Source organism: Cryptotermes secundus, unplaced genomic scaffold (assembly GCF_002891405.2).
Source record: "Cryptotermes secundus unplaced genomic scaffold, Csec_1.0 scaffold1659, whole genome shotgun sequence".
Taxonomy (NCBI): Eukaryota; Metazoa; Arthropoda; class Insecta; order Blattodea; family Kalotermitidae; genus Cryptotermes; species Cryptotermes secundus.
The window spans coordinates 1-6,337 of NW_019729933.1; the positions used below are offsets into that span (position 1 = coordinate 1).

The window sequence follows — 6,337 nt, forward strand, 5'->3', positions numbered from 1 at the left end:
TGGCCAGCATAAACGCAATAATCGCCTTCAGGTATACTGAACGTCTATGTCCATTTTTCGTGTTCTCCTTACGTGTTATAATCTTGACGTCCGTACTCTCATTAGTGCCATACCTGGAGCCAGTTTCCCTGGGAATAGAGCTCTTCTTCTACATCAGAGGCAGCAAATAAACTGGAAGTTCTCTTTGAATCATTCTTTATTTTTGAATAAAAATTATTAAGACAATATTTATAATAAGAAGAAATCTACTGTACTTTTTCTATGAAACTAATTTATACTTAAATACATGCCTATTAATGCAGGAATGAACAAATATTTTCCTAAAATCTTTAATGTAAATTGTAAATATTTGTAGCAAGCTGTAGGCTTTAAGTCTAATAAAAATGAGGGAGTAAGAATTTCCCTGTTTTTTCCTTATATTATTCACTTCTCTAATTCTAAGAACTCTCTGGAAATTCTGTCCTCTCAAACCGTGCCTCGTATAGGATTCTTGTTCAACGTACCCAATCCACAAGATTCAAATTTTCCTTGGTACCTGAACACGGCATCACGTGACCCATATTTCTCGATGATAAAGGAAGATACCCAACATTGAGTAGTCTCTTGACTACGAAATACACACACACACACACAGATATTTAAGGTACACGGGCAATTATTAAACTCTAAAACGACCCTCGTTAAAAAACGGAATTTTTCAGATTCTCCTTAGTGTCATGTGCCATGTCGACATCCCCTTCCCTGAGTCTAGAACGTTAAAAACGAGGAACAATGAAAATTAAGAAACATGGTATAATAAAAATTTCTGAATATTTCTGCTTGTTTTTTAAAACCAACGTGCGCAAATGAAGTCGCAAAACTCAACAAATAAAATGGGAGCAGCGACGGGACAAGAAGAAATCTAAGTCTCAGTCACCAGTCTCACACCTCGTCCTTTAACATTAAAATGATATTAATATGACACGTAATGCAGTACAGACTTAAATTTCAGTATCAAAATTTCAGCGCCTACGCTTCTTAGTAGTTAGCTCCATCTTACTCTCAACCGAAGTTGGTGGAGCGTGACGGACGGAAGGATATTCGTGTTTGTAGATGGGCCACAAATTGGATAATTTTCAGATCCTCTAACTCTGTTTCGCTGTCTTTGCCACTTTCCATATAAATTTTTCTTATTACACAAATTCACAAACCTAATGATAATTGAAGCTACTATTTACCCGGAAAACCGGACGCCTACCCATTTACTGAGCCTGCTTTCTTCAGAAGCCTCTGTCTTCATTCAAATGTTGTCTTTTTTTTTGATCCCGAATTGTTGTTTTTAAGCAAATCGTGTGGAATGTTTAAAAATATAGGTCACAATATGCGATTTCTGTCCGGTGTGATTTTTAAAATGTTCAGCGGGTTGCTCGTGCTCCTGATTTGCGATTTGCAGTCCCCGTTAACAAGTCTGAATATTACAATTTCCCCCCCCCCCATGGCACACAATGCCTGCTTTCAGGATTCTGTTGCACGGGTAGCTTTTCCCTTGTCCAGCACATGGTAAGTGTAGGCATCTTCCGCACTCAATCCTGCTGACAAAGAACACAAACACGAGTATTAGGGACAGGCGAATAATGCAACCTTATATTTTGAAAAACCTCTGGTGGAGAATCCCAGCTTCTTTAAAGAAAATGCAACACAGTACACCCCAAATAACATTTGGGAATTCAAACCACTTTTCAGTTAAATTCGATGTGATTTAATTCACTTTTTTAGTCTAAAAGTTAAGATAATCCTTAGACACTGGCTGAGAGATATCTGCAACACAATCGGCAAAGGTAACGCAAAATAATGCAGGGGAGTATGCCAACAAATAAATAAACAGTAAATGGCTGTTTATAAGATATTATTTTCATATGTTTAGAGGACCTGCGAATCCTATGAATATCCTGTTAGATTCACTGGGTTCGTGTGGAATCAGGCTGGGTTTGTCAAAAATCTACAATTCGAATTTCTAGGAGCAAACTGTCATGAACTGAACAAACGGAAACTGGATACAGATAAGTGGACTTGTATAAATTTCACAGGTGTTTTCAAGTTATATTATCATGTTACCTAGAACAAATATGGGTGTCCTTAATCTCACCTCGTGAATGTATATCTCATGGAACAATATCCGTAACTAATTTCGCTAGGAGCAGTAAAGCTCGAATTTTATATTTAAATGCCTTGGCCCCATAAGTATTAACATTTCTCGTGGCAATTATGACTCAGTATATTATATGTACATAATTTACCTCTTATGAATAAGCGCTTGAGAGCATAGTCTCTGTTACAAAAGTGATATTAACAGATTTGTTGAGTTTACACCTCAGACAATCAAAATTACTTAACTTTTTTTCATGTTTGTAGTACTGTATTCTTGGAAGAAAATCAAATTTACTTCAAGTAGTTCATATACATGGGATTCTGAGTCTCCGTTTCAAATCGGGCGGTGAATCCAAATAAAAGATTTGATTATTTCTTACTGAAAACCGTCATAGCACAATTAACATTAATAGGTGTAAGTAGCACTAGGAGCAATTTTGTTACTCATTTCGGCCTTCAATAGGTCATCTATCTCTCCATCAAATCGGACATTTTCACAACGGAGTCGCCCGTCAAATAGTATCAAATATTAAATTATAACATATAACATTAACGGCCTCCAAACACCACATAAGCCATTGGTTATTTACACGTAATATGTCCGTATAAGCATTATATATTGTAACGTGCTTCTGGTCACTGAAGACGCCGTAGAGATGGTTAATTGGTTTATTCAACAATCTACAAGTAACGGCTACAATTAATTATTACACAGTTGCGGGGTTTCACACTTTATAACCCTAATCGCATTAATCTGTTAACACTGTTGCGGGGTTTCACGATATAACCCTATGCGCAACTCAGTTCACTCTGTCTTCAGTAGTCTACACGTATACAGTCGGGGAGCTGTGTATCACTGTATCACANTAACTAACTTTTGACTATGTAACTGGTTATTTAAGACTTCAACTTTTATTGTAATTTATATTTTATATTCACTCATATATTTTTATACCTTTGTATACACTTGGAAATTTAGCACTGTATTCTGTAATTGACATGTAATTCAGTAACGAAGAGTTTAATGTATGTGCCTGTTGATGAACTTTTGAAGGCCGAAACATATAGCAAAGTACCCCTTGGATTTCCTTACACGTATTATGAATTGCTCTGTTATGACGGTTTTCAGTAAGAAATAATATTTGTTACACTACAGGATAGCAAAGTACCCCTTGGATTTCCTTACACGTATTATGAATTGCTCTGTTATGACGGTTTTCAGTAAGAAATAATATTTGTTACACTACAGGATAGCAAAGTACCCCTTGGATTTCCTTACACGTATTATGAATTGCTCTGTTATGACGGTTTTCAGTAAGAAATAATATTTGTTACACTACAGGATAGCAAAGTACCCCTTGGATTTCCTTACACGTATTATGAATTGCTCTGTTATGACGGTTTTCAGTAAGAAATAATATTTGTTACACTACAGGATAGCAAAGTACCCCTTGGATTTCCTTACACGTATTATGAATTGCTCTGTTATGACGGTTTTCAGTAAGAAATAATATTTGTTACACTACAGGATAGCAAAGTACCCCTTGGATTTCCTTACACGTATTATGAATTGCTCTGTTATGACGGTTTTCAGTAAGAAATAATATTTGTTACACTACAGGATAGCAAAGTACCCCTTGGATTTCCTTACACGTATTATGAATTGCTCTGTTATGACGGTTTTCAGTAAGAAATAATATTTGTTACACTACAGGATGCATTCCCTGAAAATCGAATGATTTGATTGGTCGCACAGAGGAGATAACGTGTCGGGTCCCACAAGTAGTTCGTGAATTTAATTTTAGTCTTACAGCTTACATACAAATCGACTGAAATTCTGTAGTTAGTACATAAAATGAGAATATTTTAACAAAGCAAAATCCTAATAACGTTAAACTGATGGCCGTGCCATAGCTCAAGCGGTTAGCCGCTGGCTCCTCACGGGACCGGCTTGTATTAGAAGCCGGGTCTTGTCAAGTAAGATTTGTGGTGGACATTATCCTCTCTTCCACGGGTTTGAGACCGAAGCTAGGCACACTTATCCTCCTCACCAAAGTGCATCAGAAGCTCTTTCCTCAGGAATCCTATAGCCAAAGATCTTTTTCACGATGGCGAGGCTAAAAATTGGCGGCACTACACCTGCACAACGCCATATTTTATTACGTTATTTTACTTTTACGTTCTCAGAGAAATGTAAGGGATAAAACATATGTCATTTCGTACGTCTGATTAAACGCTGTTAGTGGTCTAACAGACCAATTTAAACTCTGTCAAAGAATATCCCTGACTTGGTTCATTATCGTTACGTTTTCCACGCTGTAGGTTAATGTGTTGCAAGAAAGAGAAGAAGGTGCCGTTAGAAGCGTCTATGGATAATTTCATCTCTATTGATTTCTCGTGCAGAGTACCGTGATACTAATGTACATGTCTCAGTATACTCTCCGCCCAAACACATACATTTACTGTGTTGGCTCTCTGCTCTATTCGCCTTCCTCCAACTCTTCATCCGAACATGACTCGCCCTCCAGTGTGGCAGGCACGTCTCTGGCGCCTGAGGTCGTCGCCTCCTCGGGCTGTGTACCACTCGTCAACAAAGTTCTCTGCAAATAAGAGACCACCCCATTAAATTGAACACTCACAAATATGTTCTTCTTCTCTCAACTAATGACAACAAATGCCACTGAAAAATATAACCCAGGAATCTGGACCGATTATTGTGGCTTTCTTACTCCGAAAAAGGGAACGCTTCATTCTAGTTCAACAGAATTCAAGACTTTCTCTTTTATATACTTTGAAATTTGTCACCATTTGTTCTGTATCAAATCTTTTGATACTTTACTCCCGTATATAACGTGATAGCCAGTTTTTATCAGCATTACGCTTTTCTGTATCATGTGTGAGAGACATCGACTGTCTTCCCAAACTGAACCCTTACGTCACTAGAAGCCTCCCAAGCTACTACTTTCTTTCTTTCTTTCTCATATTTAAAATCTGCGCAATTTTAGCAAATGAAATGTGAATGTGTCTGCATGCTCATATTCAAATAGAGAGCATCTCAAATTCTCAGTAAGAACGCAACCATTCTCCTGAAAACTTCAGTGAGAGCGTAAGGATGAACAAAATATTTACAGAAAGAGAGACAAATATTATGTTGCCCTCATTCATATAAGTCCCTTAATTTCGCATCCTATATGTTACAAAAGTAATATTCTGGAAAAATTGTTTACTTTTCCAGTAACAGCAATAACTAGATTCACAAGTCCTAAGGTTAGCTCTGTCTAACTGACCAAAAAGAGTAGTCGATTCCTCCTTCACTTCAGGAATGAAACAGACCCTGTTTCGGAAACGTTGTGTTTAGAAATTTTTAGAACAGCTATAGCTATAGACAAAATCCAAAAACCCAATAATTCCGACTGTATACACCTTTGTCAGCATCCTTTAAAATCTACTTCAAACGTTGTCTCACCTCGTGTTGCATAAGAAAGTGGTGGAAGAAATGGCAGATATTTTCGAAGAGGAAGGCCATGTTCAACACATGTAGAATATAGTTATTATATTAAAATATCTTGTGTACAAACGACACAGCACGCACGTGAACTGTACTCTAATAATAAGAACATAAAACCAAGATTAATAAACGAAATCTCCCACTATCAGGAGGAAAACAACATGACCCAATGTCGGCTTAAGAAATTTTAATATAATAACTAATTGTTTATATGGAAATTTTAATACAATTTTAAATACATTGGGAGGAGGCTATTGTATGGAAAAGTGAACCATATTGCGTGCAGTGAAAAACCGTGGTCAGAATAACCAGGAAATACACTAAAAGAAGCTCATCATAAGTAAATCTACATTTCAAGAAGCGCCATTGTGCGTACCCAAGTTAACATCGGAAACAACGTGACAACAAAATTTATATAGAGAGCATTAGTCATATCTAAAGTGCATATTGTTAGAATAACTTATGTAACAGTGTTCACTTATCGTAGTGGTGCGCCTCTGAAGATTATTCTTTTGAATAGAAACATGTAAGGCGAATGAGGACTGAAGTGTTATGAACTCGTATGTCACACTGGGCTGAACTTTTCATTATCTACTCTGGAATGAGTGCTTGTTCCTACATTGTATGTCTGCACACAACATGAGACGTTTAGGTGTCCCCCGACTCATCCTCAGAGAACTGGCATGCGTATATTCCCTGTCG

The 6,337-nt window shown here is 37.1% G+C and overlaps 1 long non-coding RNA gene across 1 annotated transcript; it reads right to left on the bottom strand.

Annotated features, from left to right (window-relative positions):
* Positions 1 to 181: 181 nt before the first annotated feature.
* On the bottom strand, positions 182 to 5,236 carry LOC111865886. The gene is made up of 2 exons (XR_002843057.2): positions 4,585 to 5,236; positions 182 to 1,568 (listed from the first exon to the last, which is right to left on the bottom strand). It is a non-coding gene; the product is annotated as an uncharacterized LOC111865886 (long non-coding RNA).
* Between the last annotated feature and the right edge of the window lie 1,101 nt (positions 5,237 to 6,337).